General features: G+C 35.3%; 1 long non-coding RNA gene across 1 annotated transcript in view; it reads right to left on the bottom strand.

Annotated features, from left to right (window-relative positions):
* Nucleotides 1-3,342: 3,342 nt before the first annotated feature.
* LOC149999453 (uncharacterized) overlaps nt 3,343-18,203 on the bottom strand; it is a 31,418-nt gene continuing 16,557 nt past the window's right edge. Inside the window, exon 2 of the long non-coding RNA XR_016513407.1 lies at nt 3,343-3,692. This is a non-coding gene — a long non-coding RNA (uncharacterized LOC149999453). The remainder of the gene's footprint in view (nt 3,693-18,203) is intronic.

Below are 18,203 nucleotides of genomic sequence, written 5' to 3'. Positions count from 1 at the left end.
TAATCCTCACACTATTAGCATGAATAGGCTTACTGTGAAAATAGGATATAGTAAAATGTACCAAGAAGCAGGATTCTTCCACTCATCTCTAATTCACTGCTAGAAATTTTATGCTTGTCTTAAAAGGAGGCTGGTTTGAATGAATAGACAAACATTATAGATCTTCCTTTAGTTTTCTTCTTTAGTCTAAATTAGTAGTTTCCATATTTTTGTGTATATATACTATGACTACTTGGCATTTTTGTACACCAAACTATATCCAGTGTACTTCATGAACTATGTAAAATACAAGGTGTCGCAAAAAAAAGTGTCCACAATTTTAATTATGATAAAGGCTGTATTTATTAGCATACAGTTCCCCTTCAACATTCACAATAAACTACATACCATATTTTTCACAATATATGCACCTGACCATAAGATGCACTTTGGTTTAGAGGAGGAAAACAAGAAAAAAAAATTCTGTACTAAATGGTGTACTAAAATATTTAATAAAATATAACAGCAGTCAACAGCAGTATTAAGAACCATCATCACTGTCATTAACAAATGAGGAGGACTTTAAAGTTCAAATACGCTTCTAGTTTTCTGGGAACCCCAAGAACTCATCATCGCTAGTGTCAGAATTTATGGGGGCCTTTAATAATAGGCCTTGAGGGAATTAAGAGGTATCACTAGTTGTAACAGTCTCTGAGAGTATCACTATCCTAGTTACAGGTTCTGGCGGACTAGCCCCAGCGCCTGTTATGGCTAGTGATACCTCTTAATCCCTTCAGTGCCTGTGTTACTACTAGAATAGTGACCCCACCCTAACTCCCTTTATATACTACAAACTTCAGCATTTATGGCTGCTCACCCAGTTACTGCTGGCCTCCTCACACAGAAATCTGATGTGCACTGGAAACAGCATGGAGGTAGATGAGACAGCTGTAGCATCTAACGGAGCCAGTAGCCAGCCAAGAACATGTTATTTCAGCTCCACCCATCTGCCTCCCATGATTGGCAGAGCTTAAGACACAGTGATTAGTGACTAGAGGCAGTTCTACTGACACAGACCCCACCCAGTGTCAAAGACAATTGGCAATTGGCATTGCCTCATACCCATTATTAGCCTCAGCTGATTTGACAGGTTAGCAGTTGTAGCTGGGAGTGTTAGGTGGCTCTCTGTACTCTCCCAGGTCCTGGGTGATGGGCAGAGGTGGATGGCAACTGACCAGACACCCTGAGATTCAGCAGCTAGAGGGGCACCAGTCTGGTGTGGAAGTAGGAGAGGTGCCTGGAAAAGGGACAAGTGGCTGGGCAGGCAGCATTGTTCCCTCTCAGACCCCTCCCCCACATACAGTGCCACAATGTGGTGAAACAGGTTGCCCTGTACTGACGAATCCCTAAGGCTCTGCCCCTTACAACATAACAGGAGTGACAGCTCTACCTCGGATGTGGAGGCAAACAAACATAAGAGTCTGTCAGAATGAGGAGACAGAGAAGTATGGCCCAAAAGGGGAAACGGATCAAAGTTCCAGTAGGAGAACTAAGTGATGAGGAGATAGCCAACCCCACAGATGAGGAGATAGACAACCTAACAGACGCAGAATTCAAAACACCGGTGACAAAGATGCTCACAGGCTTGACATATATGCTTGAGTATGACAAACGCATAAGAGAAGAAGTGAAAGCTATACTAAGTGAAATGAAGGAAAATCCACACAAAACCAATGGTGAAGGGAAGGAAACCAACATTCAGATCAATAATTTGGAACATAAGGAAGAAAAAAACAGTCAACCAGTACAGAATTAGGAAGCAAGAATTGAAGAAACTGAGGAAAACTTCCCAAATTTTGCAAAGGAGATGGACATACAGGTCTGGGAAGCACGGATGGTCCTGGGCGAGCTGGACCCAGAGGGGACCACACCAGGACGCATCATGACTGAGATGCCAAAGGTGAAAGATAAAGACAGAGTCCTGGAGGTGGCAAGAGAGAGGTGGAGAGTTGCCTACAGGGGGGTGCCTATAGGACTATCAGCTGATTTCTAAAAGGACACTTTGCAGGCAGGAAGGGACTGGCAAGCAATATTCAATGTGATGACAAGCAACCTACAACCAGGATTACTCTATCCAGCAAAGCTATCATTTGGAATGGAAGGGCAGATTAAGTGCTTCCCAAACAAGGTGAAGCTAAAGGAGTTCATCATCACAAGCCATTATTATATGAAATGTCAAAGGGACTTACTTAAGAAAAAGAAGATCAAAACTATGAACACTAAAATGACAACAAACTCACAAGTATCAACAACTGAATCTAAATAATAAAAATAAAATCCAACTAAGCAAACCAGAATATGAATAGAATCATAGGTATGAGGATCATTTGGAGGGCTATCAGCTGGGAGGGGGGAGGGGGAGAAATAGGGAAATGGGGCAGGAACTAAGAAGCATAATTGATTGGTACAAAATAGACAGGGGGATGTTAAGAATAATATAAAAAGGATGAAGCCAAAGAACTTATATGCACAACCCATGGACATGAACTAAAGGGGGTGGGATTGCTATAGGGAAGGGGTGTACTGGGCAGACGGGAGCAAAGAGGGAAAAAATGGAACTACTGTAACAACATAATCAATAAAATATACTTTAAAAAATTAAGGATAAAGAGAGAATCTTAAAAGCAGCAAGAGAGAAGAAGAGAATTACATACAAATGGGTCCCAATAAGACTATCAGTTGATTTCTTAAAAGAAACTCTGCAGGCAAGAAGGCCTGGCAAGAAATATTCAAAGTAATGAAAAGCAAAAATCTACAGACACAATTACTCTATCCAATGAAGCTGTCATTCAGAATAGAAGGGCAGAGAAAATGCTTTCAGGATGAAGTAAAACTGAAGGAGTTCATTAGATCCAAACCACTGTTATATGAGATGTTAAAGGGACTTGTTTAGAAGAAGGAGGATCAAAACTATGAACATTAAAATGAAAACTGTATCACAACAACCAACAAACAACAGAAGCTAGGGAACCAAAACAAAGGCAAACTAAGTAGGCAAGGAGAGTGGGAAAAGAATTATAGGTATGGGGAACATTATGGGGGGAGGTCAGCAGGGAGGGGGAGGGGGAAAGGTAGGGAGATGGTATAGGAATTAAGAAGCATAGTAAGAGAGAGTGGAGTAGACAAGATGTTGAGAAGAACTGTATGCACAACCAATGGGCATGGACAAAGGGGAGGGGTACAACTTGAGGGAGGAGGATCACAGGGTGGAGGGGAACAAAGGGAAAAGAAATTGGGACAATGTAACAGCATAATCAATAAAGCATATTTTTTTAAAAAAAGATAATCTGAACAGACCAAAAAAAGGAGAAAAAAAATCATTTTATTTGATATTTGAACACATTCTCTTTCAATGCCTACTCGTAATTTATCAGTGGTTTCAGGTGTTTTAGCATAATCATTATTCTTGAGAAATCCCCAAAGGAAAAGGTCTAGTGGTGTGAGGTCTGGTGAACGCACAGGACCTCTTTCTTCACCCGATTCATCTGTTTGGCAGGTTCTCATTAAGATAGGCCCTTACATCATGGTGGGAATGTGGAGGCGGTCCATCTTGCTGGAAATACAGTAAAAGTCCTCATCATGAAAATCTTCATGAATACGCGGCATGGCTGATTCCTGCAGTAGATTCAAGTAAGTGGCACCAGTTACGGGACCTGCAAGAAAGAAAGGGCCAATTAATCCATGCGCAGACAAGGCTCAGCACACCGTCAGCCTGTCTTTGCACTTCTGCGTTTTTGTACTTCCAGTAGCACTTCAAAATAAACTCTTTGTTCAAAACTTAATCTGGTTTCAGCCATTATTTCTCAACGGTTAAATCTAAAACAAAACAAAACAAAATTCAGCAAGTTACCAGCTGTGAAAGTGCGGATACATTTTTTTGCAACACCCTGTATTTTCAGTAATTTTCAATGTGTGTGGCTTTTGCTCTACAGGCTAATTGCAGAACGTAACACCTACTCAAGGCGTGAATCACTGTATTTATTGATTGAGGAGAACCAGTCAATAAGGACTTCCCACTGTGATCTATAGCTATAGGTCAGAGAAATAAACATTACTGAGAGATCCATTAGGAACCAGAAATTTAAACAAAACTTACAAATCAGCCTTGGAACAAAACAGGTTAGATCTGAGATTAGAGTTTTGTGTTTAGCAGCCTCTGCATTTACCTATATGGCAACAATCATTACTGCATATTATTGATACTCTAATTGTAAATAGCAATAAGCTGCAAATATTTTGTTAAGTGAAGGTTTACTGAGGTAATGAAAGTCCTGTGATTCAAGTCTCAGATTTACAAAAAGAAGAATAGACTGTCCTTATATTCTGACTAGAGAAGTACAGTAGTGTATGGACCTTCTCTTTAAAAACACTTTTAGCTTAATTCTATTCATTTCATCCATGTTTCCTTTGTCATAATATCTCAGAAATTGCAAAGAAAGAAGTTATGAAATGATTACATTAGTAGGTGGATATAGCTCAAACGTATCATAAAAAAAGTTGAAAAGAAAAATCTTATTGAGAAAATCCTAACTAGCAGATAAAGGCAGCCAATTAGATCAGTGACAACTAGCTCTAGATTCTGAATGCTGTGGAGGATTCTGGAAAGGCAGAGGAGGAAATCTTCCTGGCGATGAAAGCTTTGACACAAAAGAACTATGGTGACAGGCTCCAACAATTACAATTCTTTGCCTAGAAGAGAAAAGCAGAAGAACTAGCCATCTCGGTCAAAAATACATCTGGCACATAAATACTAGTGAACTAATGTAACCCCAAATCAAGGACAAAAGAGAAAGTAATAACTTGTCTTAACTTACAGTGGAAGGAAGACACTGAAAAAGAATGACAGATGACCTGACAGTACAACTGAGCATAATAGGAAGAGTTGTTAAGGGAGTATGTCAAATCCGTAACTCTTTGTTCTTTTACACAACACTTCCTTTCATTTGATTGTTTCAGAGGTGGTTCTGCCTAAAGGAACCAAGAAGATGCCAGAGCCATGATTTTTGATGACATTTGTTACACAAGTTAATACAGTTGAATAAGCTTTCAATGTATGCTTGAGACGAACACAAAGGAAACTGTTTACCTAACCAACAGTTACTCAGTGCTTGTTTGCTTTTTACCTTGCTTTTATCGTAATATTTGACATAAGGAAACTTCCTTTAGCTTTCTGAGTTCAAAGATTTTGAGACATTTTAAACTATTAATCTCCTGGAAATAAGGTCCAAAATTCTAAATAAAAATAATAACAGAATAATTAATGGACTTTATGGCAGAACAAAACCAGAGCAACCCCAAACAAGAAAATCATGTAGTGTGCATGACAAATCTAAAGGTCATGTGTCAACTTCGAAAAACCGTGGTAAAACACTTGACAACCTCTTAATATTTAAAGGAAGCATGATAAGTCTCTTACATAACATTGAATCGATGACCTTTCTCTTTCTCTGCTGTTTTAGTGATTTAAATACATTTCTTCTTAAACAAGGTAATCTATATTTACTAATATGATTTGGATAGGAATTTTATCTTGCCTTCTTTTTAAAAAATAATTATGTTCAGCTAATACAGTCATTTTGGTGGTTTTGCTTCACTATTTTATACTGAAATATTTAACATGCTATAAAAATGTTCTGAGAAAAAGTATCAGTAACTGATGTATGAATGTTCACCCTATAATATGAAAAAGTCCTCATATAATTCAAGCATCAACAGTGTAACAACACGCAACTGACACAAGTCTTGGCTACTATCATAGCAGTTTAGCCTCAAACTTGGACAAAACTGACATAAAAGGAATTCCAATATATATTAGGAATTCCAGTGTTCAATGTAATTGTTTAATCTGAATAAAAAATAAAAGTACATATATTTTCTCAGTAATAAAAAAGTAGAAGTTAAAGTTTGATCACATAATAAAAGTATTATCTATGTGATGTTTATACTATGAGCTGGGACTTTAGATTTTTATTAAGCATGTTATTAAGTGACAGAAACCAGATGTAATTTTGTGAGGACTAAATTACATCTCAAGACTCAGTTTCCATTTTTACTCTTTCTACCCAATTGTGCCTCAAAGTTATCTGCATACTAATTTTGTTTTGTAAAGTAAACGTAGCTTGGTAATAAACTCTGTGGGATTTTACATAATGGCTTAACATCTATTCTTTCATGCAAATTTGTTATTAAAGAATTTTGCCATCAATGTCTGTAGAGACTTTGCAATAAAGAACAAAACATCTACTGATATCTATTGAACTAATACTGATCTCATTTTACAATTTCTGCTTGCTTGTTATTTTATTTTCATTTGGATTTTTTCTTCTTTTGGATAGTAATAGACAGCATAGTAAATAATTACAGTAAATGCAATTTACTCTTAGAACAAGTTTTTTTGTTGTTGTTATCATGTCATTTCTAATATCAAACATTCACACTTTAAGAGGGACCATGGAAGTTATAAAAAGTCTCTCAAAATATCCTCTCCCCAGGTTTCTTTCTTTTTTCCCCCCAAGTTTCTAATGTGAGTCTTTGCTATTATCTACACAATGATTTACTTTGTAGGTTAACCCCCTGCAAATCAAAAGTCCCAGCCCTGGTTAGTGCAGGTTACTTAGCAAATTCTGTGCTCTGAATAACAAAATCATTTCAATATTGAACTAGACTAAATTTTTTTTTTTTAAGGAAAATCTAATACAAAAATCACAGTCCTGTGATAAATGGCAAAGTCAGTATGCTATTTCTCTGACTTGTCTGTTCTTTTATAATATGAGGTTACATACAAATGCGGGGGTCCCACAAAAGTAGGGCTCTACCCTACATATGCCACTTATTATCTCTATTGCTTGAGCATATTACTTAATATCTTACCTCCTGTTTCCTTATGTAAAAATGGGCATAAAGTAAGACTACCTCACTGAGAGGCACAAAAATTAATGAGATATAAAGCCTAGAAATGGGCACTGAAACATATGAAGCACAAAATACTATTGGACAGTTTAAATAAAAATAAGTACAAAATAGTAATGTCATTTTATTATATTAAATATATATGTATTTAATACTATGCATGATATATTACAAAATAGATATTGAAATATGATACATAATATAATTTTAATACATATATTATAAACATTATATGCAACATAGATAATGTATAATATACTTATAGAAATATTATATATTGTTATAAAATGTTATTTAATCATTGCTGTTTCTCATCTTTCTGTGCTACCATGTGTCCCACCCTAGTTATATACTTGAGAACTAATTGTATTTAAAATCATGTAAACTATTTTAAAGTTTATTAATAATGTTATTTGAGTTCTTTGTTTATTTTAAAATTTAAATCACAAGATGCTGTCAGGGGGTATATAAAATAAATTGCTTCTCATTGAAAATATCTTTCTATTCTGCTACCTTTTAAAGAATTTTTCAACTTCGACTATAACTTGATAAGCAAACTGCATCTGAGGAAGAATGTGAGATAAAAAGCAAAATAAAACCAAAAGATTGGCATATAAAACAATTATCAGTCTCTTTAATAATTTCCATCTGAATTTAGCTATTATTATAGCACTGTGGCTGCTGCTTTTATTATTGGGTTTATAATGATAAACTGGTTTTGAATATTTACATATGTAATAATCCTACATGTATAATAAATGTGAAAATAAATTCAGGAATTCTTATTCCATTTTTCTTTCTTTATCTCCAATGTCTTTAATATATTTGGCACAATTATAAAATTATAATTCAAGCTGTCATCATATAATGATGAAAGGGGCATTTAGAACTCTCCCTGAATAGGAAGGCTAAAGTGGAATAAATGAGGAAATCCTCCTTTTAAAAAATATTTATAAAACTCCACACAAATAGAGTGGACCTCTCTTCTACCTTTTTTGTTAAGTAAACAATCTTCCTGAGAAAGCCACATGCCTTAGAGATTACAGATAGACCACCTTCCCTCTGTGGAGCTCTGAAGGCAACAGGAAATGAAAACAAATGAGAAATAAGCATTAACTTCTGGCAGGAAAGTCATGTATCCGGATTCAAAACTGGATGAAGGACAAAGATCCAAAGAAGATAGTCACAGAGAACCATTTAAGCTGAGAACAATGCATTGTTTCACATTTGACCAAGCTACACAGAAGGGACTCAAATTTTCAAATAGCACATTTTGCTTTAAAAGAGATAAAAAAATTTTAAATTATCAAATAGATGTTCTCCTGAAGGTTGGCTAACACTTGACTTTTGTAACTATCATCATTCTAAAAATAGAGAAATTGGCTAATTAAAAAATGTTTTAAGCCTTTCCTTAATGTACATATTACAGATAATATAGTTTTATGGGTTTATTTTTGCCATAATTATAGAAGAGAGTACATATGGGTATTATTCTGATGTTTTATAATAAGTCTGTCCCTCACTATGTTCAATCTCTTTGGCATACATCTAAAAGCAGGAGTGGTGACATTCAGAATATTTAAAAACAGGGATGTCATAGGTGTTAAGAAATCAGAACAGACACCAGCCACAAGCCTGAAGAATGTTCCTTCAGCACCATTTTCAAATACAAAGGAAAACAAATTTCTGTGAGCTGGTCAAAATAAATAAGTTTTTGCATAAAAAAATCTGAGATCCAAGTGTATACTTGAGTTGTCATATTGTATCAACTGTTAGATTTCACAGAGCTAGGAATAAAAAACAAATATTGAGTAAAAAAGTACTAAAAAGAGTCCAATACAAATAAGTAAGATAACAATATAACAAAAATACTTGAAACTTATATTTAACTGTAAACACCATAGAAATGTACAATCTGATGAGACTATTCATTCTTACATACAGTGTATATTAAAATTTTGTGATCAGATCTGGGAAACTACCTAATTCAAAATATGTCCAGAGAAAAATGGTGAGGACTGTAAAGAGACTTGAAACCTTGTGACGAACAAACTGTAAATATCTGGAATGAATCAAGAATAAATATTTAGGCAAAATATCATGGTTGCTTCCAAGTGTTTGAAAGAATAACATGAGGAAGAGGAAGCAGAGTTGTTCTATGTCATCCCATGAGATAGAATTTAAAAGAAAAAAAAAAAAAGATCCTTTTCTATTTAGGAAATACTTTGATATTCAACAAAACAACTGTGTAACAGCTTGAGCTGTTCAACAAAAGAAGAGGTTGCCTGGCTGGGTACATTACTGAAGGTGTCAAAGGAAGCCTGGGCAAGGATACTGAGGGATGCTGCCCAAGGTATCAAACACTGGATGAGGAATCTTATCAGATGATTGCACTAGGATGATGGTGGTTTCCTTACGGCACTAATAGTTGATTAAATCCTGCCAGGTAGAGGGGTGAGTTGGAAGCAGGTTTGACACTATAGGTAGCTGATTGGCTTGCAGGTGCATGTCTCCTAATGAGAAGGCCTCTCACCTTAAATGAAACAAGGCCACTTGTAACAAACCAGCAGGGCCTGTTGTAGTTCTTTGCTCTGTATTCCTGTTTAGCCTGTTGCTACGCCCATGAAACCATTTTCTGAGCATCTTGCAAAGTCTATTTAGGCTATTGCTAAACAAGAAACAAGGACACCACAATAAAGTAGCAAAAACAGGAAGTTCATTACAATCTGTTTTTATTCTGAAAGAGGTACTTAGTTAGAAACTTATAAATTCCTCAGAATCATCTTGATTTAGTCTAAAAGAAAATACGGTATATTATTTTACATTTTGATTTTGAGGTTTTGAAGCAACTTAACACATATAGTTTGTTTGGAATTCTCAAGAGTCAACTTTTGGTGTTGAGTCATATAGGAAGATTTTTTAAACCTTTATATTAATTTTCTTCCTTCTCATTCTAGAAATATATGTTGGTATCTTTCTGTGCTTATCTGCACATCTAAGAAGCCATTACTTTGTGCTTGGTTACCTTGGTCCCACTATACAGTAAAGAGGAACTAGAGTTGAACTATACCATTGGCACAATAAAATTGATGGACTAAATAGATATAACTCACAAAAATCAAAATTCTCGATAATTTGTAAGAGAGCAAAAGAATTTTGGGACCAGAAAGTTGAGACATGCTACTTTTTAATGCACTTGTTAACATTGCATACTTTTCCATTGTGTGGCTACATGACAGTTTTTGAAACCAGTTTTCTATTATTTGGTATTTATGTTGCTTCTATTTTATTATAAGACAACACTGAAAATTATTTCTTTGTACAGATACATTTGCATAATTTCAAAAAAAATCTATTTAGACAAATGTATAGAAGTAGAATTGCTGAAGCAAAAAGTATACAAATTAATGTTGGTATACATTTACATGTAAATATAGACAAATTACTTGATATTTTCCTAGCACTTTTCTCAACCTTTCTAGAATGCTCTTTGATTCATCATTACTGACAACTCACTGTCCTTTCTAGTCATCTTTTCTTAATCTCTTTAACCTGTTTGCTTCTCTAATTTTCCCCTTTTAACTCCTTTGCCTTCACCTGACACAGGTGAAGGATTTGGAAGTTGTTGTACTTGTCTATCACTAACCCACTCAAAACAAATGCCTCACTCAAAGCTTTCCTGCTTTTTGTATGGTCAGCACCTTCTCATCCTCCAGGATTCAGAACTTACATATTCCAATGGAGACTTTTCCTGTTTTCCTTCCACCAGTGTGCATTCTTCATTATAAACTGTAATAATGTAATTTATTTCTGCCTCACTTTTGGGGGGTCTATTGAAAGCAAGAATGTAATCTATCTTATTTAACCTTATACCTTCAGCATCTGGAATAGTGTTTGGCAGGTATTCATTAGGTATTTTTGAATTAATAAATAAAAGGTTGAATAAATGAAGGTTTTGTATAGAAAAAATATGAGTACGTATCCCTAAGTCCATTCTAACATCATTCACAAGACCTAAGACTTGGAAACAATATTTTTCAATGGATGATTGGGTAAGGAAGATGTGGTACATATACACATGGAATACTACTCAGCCATAAAAAAGATGAAATGTTCCCATTTGCAACACATGGGTAGATCTTGAGAGTGTTATGCTGAGTGAAATAAGCTAGATGGAAAAGAAACAAAAATGTATGATTGCACTCATATGTGGGATATAAAACAAAAAGTATCAAATGAGTAAACAAAAACACAGCAAACAAACAAACAAAATCATAGATACAGAAAATAGAATGGTGGTTACCAGAGGGGAAGGGATTGGGGGAAGGATGAAAAAGGTAAAGGTGGTCAAATATATGGTGATGGAAGGAGACCAGACTTCATGTTGTAAACACACAGTAGAGTATATAGATGTCATATTATAAAGTTGTACGTATACCTGAAATTTACATAATGTTATTAACCAAGGTTACCCCAATACATTTCATTTTAAAGATGACTAAAAAGTTGTTCAACTGTTTACTATATAAATGCATATATGACACTATATCAAACCATGCATCTGAAATTTTACTCAGATGAACTTTAATTCATATAATGCATACACATACATGCACACATATACATGCACACTGAGACTGTGATACTTGGGTTAAAGGAGATCTACTTGGGTATGACAAAAGTTGTTTTTTAAATCCCAAGACATTTTGGTTAGCAACTGGGTGGCTCATAATTTCCCTTCACCATACAGCTCAGTAAGACTTGAATAGCTATTTGTTACGTAATCACAGAAACAGCTGCACAAGGGTTCACTCTGCCTATCTGTGCCTTATGGAGTTAATTTTTCCCAGCTAGAATTACCAAGAAATTCTCAAGTCTCCAAATAAATTTAATAAGAACTCTTACTCTACACATGTCAATGGATGTTAAGGTTTTAGGGGAAGAAAATATTTCTTTTCCTCCTAATCATTTTAGGTTCATTGGCTGGGGCCCTGTAAATTAAACAAAAATCAAGTTAATGAGCAGAAGCTCATATTGCACATACACATGGGAGCACCCAGTAATGAGTAACACAAAGGGGGTGATTAGAACGTGGGTTTAGATAGCATCTTAGCAAAAGCACAATAATTTTGTAGAGAAGTGACAAGATAAAAGGAAAAGACTTTGCACTCCTAGAGGCAGCAAATTGTGGAAAGGCAAACACATGGGGAAACTAATGGTAGAGAAGAGCTAGTTTTATCAACGTTTGTCATATGATGCAGCCTCTGGACTGATAAGGGTCTGGAGTTGTCTTCAGTGATTAATTGCTATTCTTCCTGAGAGGGAGGAGAGGGGACACCTTTACAAATTCATATCCTACTTTTAGGCAAATAGTGGGATTGCAGAAAGCTTTCCTTATTTCTACTTAATTGCCTTCAGCTCAAAAAAAATCCTTATGCCAAAAAGGTATATTCTGGGGTGGCTTATTCTGCTACCCTTCAAGGTCATCACAAACCTTCAATGATGCAATTCAGGAAATGTATTTCTTCATTAATATCTTTGCATGGGGAAAAATATTTTAATCTGTGTTTAATTCATATGCATTAAATTTAAATAAGGAGGGACCATGGCCTCTGTTTCCCTAGACATCAGACACTTCAGTTTCTCCCTCTATACCACTGGTGCCTTTCAAGCTGCTACCCCAGTGCTGGAGCTCAGAGGGAGTGAATCTGAGTAGGTGAGTTCATGTGTGGGTTCTTTAAGAGAAACTGCTTGGGACTCCAGAAGTTTCTTCCACCAACTCAATCCCTGCTGGTTTTTGTAGCCAGAAGTTGTGGGGACTTATCTTCCTGGCACTGGAACCCTGGGCTAGGGGGCCTGGTGTGGGGTTGGGACTTTTCACTCCTGAGATATCCCCCTCAAATTTTTATCCACTACATGTGGGTGAGAGACCAGTCCATTCTGCGTCTGCACCCCTCCTACCCATCTCTGCGCATGTGGTTTCTTTAACTCTGTAGTTGTCCGACTTCCATTCAACTTGATTTCTGATAGTTCTGGCTGATGGTTGTTTGTAGGAGATGGTGAAAGCTGAAGTTACAAAATGACAGCCAACTTTGGCCGGGATCAGGTATTTGTAAAGTCTTGCCTGACTGAATACGTCTGCAACATGTAGCCTTTTGATAACGAAAGCTGGAGCCATGGGGGCTGGAAACAAAGCAGGAGCAGGGACCATCCTGACTATTAGATTAGAGCAGGAGTTACTTGCAAGACATTTGAGAACACTCCGCCTATAGCTTTCTCAGGAGTTTCTCATCAGTTTTGTTTCTTAGAAGTTTCACTTGTTAGTTTACCTCCTGACTACTGATGTCAGTAGCTGATGGAATGGAACATTATAAATAAACTTGGTGGACTCAGGCCGGTGTCATTGTCTCTCCATCTGAGGGCAATGGAACACCTGAGCCCTGCTTCGCATTAAAAAAAAAAAAATTTAAATAAAGAGGAAAGATATTTTTTCTGTACTTCACCAAAAAATAATTTTACAGTATCATTTGCCCTGAAAGTCTTCTGTTTTATTTTCATATATATTTAAGTATTGAGAAAATCAATAATAAAACAGGGCCTCTCATGAGAGGCATGCATACGCTCTATGGAATAGCAGATGTTACAAAGTACACTGAGGACTCTGGAACACATTTTTGCCAAATGTTTTAAGTACAGGAAGTGATTTGTACTCTGTGTTTTTTAAAAAATTTAAACCATGACTGAAGGTTGAACCTTTCCGAAGATCTGAGGCAAAAGCCAATTAAAGCTATGCTCAGACCCATATATATGCTGTCTACAAGAGACCCACCTCAGAACAAAGATAAACACAGACTAAAAGTAAAGGGATGGAAAAAGATATTTCATGCAAATGGAAAGGAAAAAAGCTGGGGTAGAAATAATTATATCTGACCAAATAGACTTTCAAACCAAGGCTATAGTAAGAGACAAAGAGGACACTGCATAACGGTAAAGGGAGCAATCCAACAAGAGGATATAACCCTGGTAAACATTTATGCACCCAACATAGGAGCATCTAAATATGTAGAGCACATCTGGATGGACATTAAGGGAGGGAGTAACAGTAATACAGTCATAGTAGAAGATTTTAACACTTCATTGACATTAATGGATAGATCTTCCAGAGAGAAAATCAACAAGGAAAAGCAGCCTTAAATGGCGCACTAAATAAGATGAATTTCATTGATATCTTCAGAGCATTTCACCCCAAAGCAGCAGAATACACATTCTCTTCAAGTACACATGGAATATTATCTAGGATAGACCACATGTTAGGACAGAAAACAAGTCTCAGTAAATGTAAGAAGACTAATATCATATCAAGTATCTTCTCTGATCTTAATGGTATGAACTAGAAATCAATCACAAGGAAAAAAAACTGCAAAACACAAAAAGACGTGGAGGCTAAATAACATGTTACCAAACAATGAATGGGTTAACAATGAAATCAAGGAAAAAATCAAAAGATACCTTGAAACAAATGAAAATAAGAACACAACAACCCGAAATCTATGGGATGTGACAAAAACAGCCTGAGAAGGGAAATTCATAGAATTACAGGTCTACCTCAAGAAACAAGAAAAATCTCAAATAAATAATCTCTCATTACACTTAAAGGAACTAGAAAAAGAACAACAAATCCCAAAATGAATAGAATAAAGGAAATAATAAAGACCAGAGCAGATATAAACAAAATAGAACCTAAAAAATATCAACAAAATGAAAAGACACCTCACTGAATAAGAAAACATATTTGCCAATGATACATCTGATAAGAGATTAATACCCAAAATTTATAAAGAACTTATACAACTAAACACCAAAAAACAAACAAACAATTCAATTAAAAAATGGGCAAAGAACCTAAAATGGCACTTCTTGAAAGAGGACAGAGAGATAACGAATAGACATATGAAAAGATAATCAACGTCACTTATCATCAGAGAGATGCAAATTAAAACCACAATAAAATATAACCTCAACCTTGTCAGAACGGCTATCATTAATAAATCAACAAACAACAAATATTGGCGAGGATGTGGAGAAAAGGGAGTCCTGGCGTGCTGTTGGTGGGAATGCAGGCTGGTGCAACCACTGTGGGAAGCAGTATGGAGTTACCTCAAAAAATTAAAAATAAAACTGTCTTATGATCCAAAGATTCCACTTCCGGGAATATATCTGAAGAAACCAAAAATGTTAATTTGAAAGAATATATGGACCCTTATTTTCACTGCAGCATTTTTCACAATCGCCAAAATTTGGAAGCACCCAAAGTGCCCATCAGTAGATGAGTGGATAAAAAATTACTGGTACATTTACACAATAGAATACTACTCAACTGTAAAAGAGAAGGAACTCTTCCCCTTTGCGATAGCATGGATGGACCTGAAGAGCATTATGTCAGTCAGAGAAAGACAGATACCATATGATTTCACTTTTATGTGGAATCTAACCTAATGAAAAAAATTAACTAACAAAATTGAAACAGAGAACAGACTGACAGCTGTCATAGGGGAGTGGGATTGCAAGGTTGAGTGAAAAGGTGAAGAGATTAAGGAAAAAAACCCTCATAGATACAGAAAACAGTACAGTGATTACCAGAGGGAAAGAGGGTTGGGGGAGGGTAAAAGGGGCATAAACAGTGATGATGGAGACTTGACTTGGGCTGTTGAACACACAATACAATATATAAATGATGTATTATAGAATTGTACATTTGAAACATAAAATTTATTAACCAATCTCATCTCAATAAATTCAATAAAAAGAGAATGCAAAAACAAAGCTAAGTCCATATTTGCAAATTTCTCTGTGAGATTACTGTGCATAATAACCCAAAGGTTATTATTTCAATTCATTAAATAGGTTGATGATAAGACTCCTTTGTATTTTCAAAGTTATTTGCACTGATCCAGACTATATGGTCTAAATTAGAGGGTATGTTTAAGGAATTAGAGGAAATATCAAAATAGTTTTTAAAAAATACTTCAGTGTGATATTTCATTTCGCATCTTTCGTTGGATTATAAACCTTGCATTTATGCTTTTATCCAAGAAATAATTATTGTTTTCATCCACTTCACATTCATAATTACATATACTCAAGATATACTTATGAGACATGGGCATTTTTTTAAACCTTAGATAAGCTATAATCATTTTAATGAATTAATTTTATTGGGATAGAATTTGCTTAATGGAAAAATCAGCAGTATTTTTGGACATGTATTTTGCATATATATACATATATTTATGTTTGAACTGCAACCATTGAACAACTTTGACAGTTTATTCTCACATACAAGTGAAGATCATATGTTTAGTCTTAGTGTGTGACAGATGACTTTATTTTACAGTTTCTGACAACACCCTGAATTCCAACCATATTAGTCACAAATTTATTATCAGAGACAGAAAAATAAGTCTAAGTACAAGCAGATTGGTTCAATCATTCATTATTTGCATATTCAAGCAAGTCTTTCAGATTGTGCTATTTGTCACATGCCCAGGTTATATTGCCAATATAAAATCCTGGATTGTATCAAGATATAGGGAAAGGAAGATTGTTTTCAAGTGGTTATATATATATATATATATATATATATATATATATATATATGTGTGTGTGTGTGTGTGTGTGTGTGTGTGTGTGTGTGTGTATGTAGTGCAAACAACTCCTGAAATTGTCAAAATAAAATTTAAAAACTAGAAAATAATGAGTCTATTGTTCAGGCAAAAACCTTACCTATCTCTCAGAACTCTCAAAACCCATCTTAGAAATCACTTGCTCCTTGAAGCTTAACTGATCTGTTCTCCATTTATTCCCATCTATAAATCATTTGTTTTCTATTGTGCTACCTCGATGCATTTTTAATGACTCCTGAACTTATACCATCTATTGTAATTCATCTATTTACATATTTGTTTGTCCTATTAGATCATGAGCTAACTATAAGAATGAATTTTTATTTCTCCAGTTTCTAGCTCAATGCTTTGTACATTGAAAGGCAGTCACTGAAAGTGCATTAATGCATGTAGCTAGGTGAAAGAACAAAGCCTGAAAAGGCTACATACTCCATAATCCCAAATACATGACATTCTAAAAAAGGCCAAACTACAGAGACAATAAAAAAGACCAGTGGTTGCCAGGGGATTGGGTGGAAGGAAGGAGGGAGGAATAGGTGGAGCACAGAGGATTTTTAGGATAGTGATACTATTCGGTATGATACTGTAATGGTGGGTCTATGACAAGCATTTGTCAAAACACATAGAATTGTTCAACACAAAGAATGAGCCCAGTGTAAACTATGGCCTTAGTTAACAGTAATGTATCAATATTTGGATCAAATGCACCACACTAATGCAAGATAATAATAATAAGGGAAATATGCAGGGTTGGGGCTAGAGTTGACAAGCTGGGGAAGAGGGGACAGGACATAGGAGCTCTGTACTTCCTGTTCAATTTCTCTATAAACCTAAAACTGTTCTAAAAATTAAAGTCAATTCACCTAAGAAATGTATTAAAAAATAAAATATTTAGAGGGCATAATCTTAAGTTAGTGAGCAAGGTTAATTTTTTTCTTGAACATTACCACTGTCATTTGACTGTTGAAAAATTCTAATGTCAGCATATTAAGATAAATTTGTCCAAGCTGTAGTTTCAGTTTCTCAGATTCTTTACACTTCTGACACACTGCCAATAATCATTATTGGCAAGGCAAATATCTCCTTGGGGAATCTTTCCTACATCCAAACATACTTTCTAGCTGTCAGCAGCCACACCCTATATTTGCTAATGTTTAAAGTGTATATGTGTACAAAGAAAAGGTTTCATGTGTAGTAGTAGTAGTATTTATTTGAGAATTCTATGTGGAATTTTTATAACATAAATTTCTTACACCAGTAGACTGTATTCAAATAGTATATTTTAACTCAAATCTATAATGCTTAGTCTTTTTTCTCTATCAAGATAAAGTTTTAAAATATTGCCCCAATACATATGTTCCACTGTTATGTACTCCATACTATGAAACTCAAAGATATTGATATAATTAAATCTTCTAAAATTGTAAGTTAACTAGGACCTCTTATTCTTCCAACAATTTTTTTTTTTTTTTTAAATTACAAACCAACTGCCAGGCCATGTGTGAGGAGCTAGGGTGTAACAGAATATCTCACAGTTCCTACCATTAAGGAGTTCATGTTTTCTTGAGTGTG

The sequence above is a fragment of the Furipterus horrens genome, unplaced genomic scaffold (genome assembly GCF_987537825.1).
Source record: "Furipterus horrens unplaced genomic scaffold, mFurHor1.1.pri manual_scaffold_10, whole genome shotgun sequence".
Lineage (NCBI taxonomy): Eukaryota > Metazoa > Chordata > Mammalia > Chiroptera > Furipteridae > Furipterus > Furipterus horrens.
The sequence above is the reverse complement of the archived record's forward strand: the minus strand, read 5'-3'. Positions and strand labels throughout refer to the sequence as shown.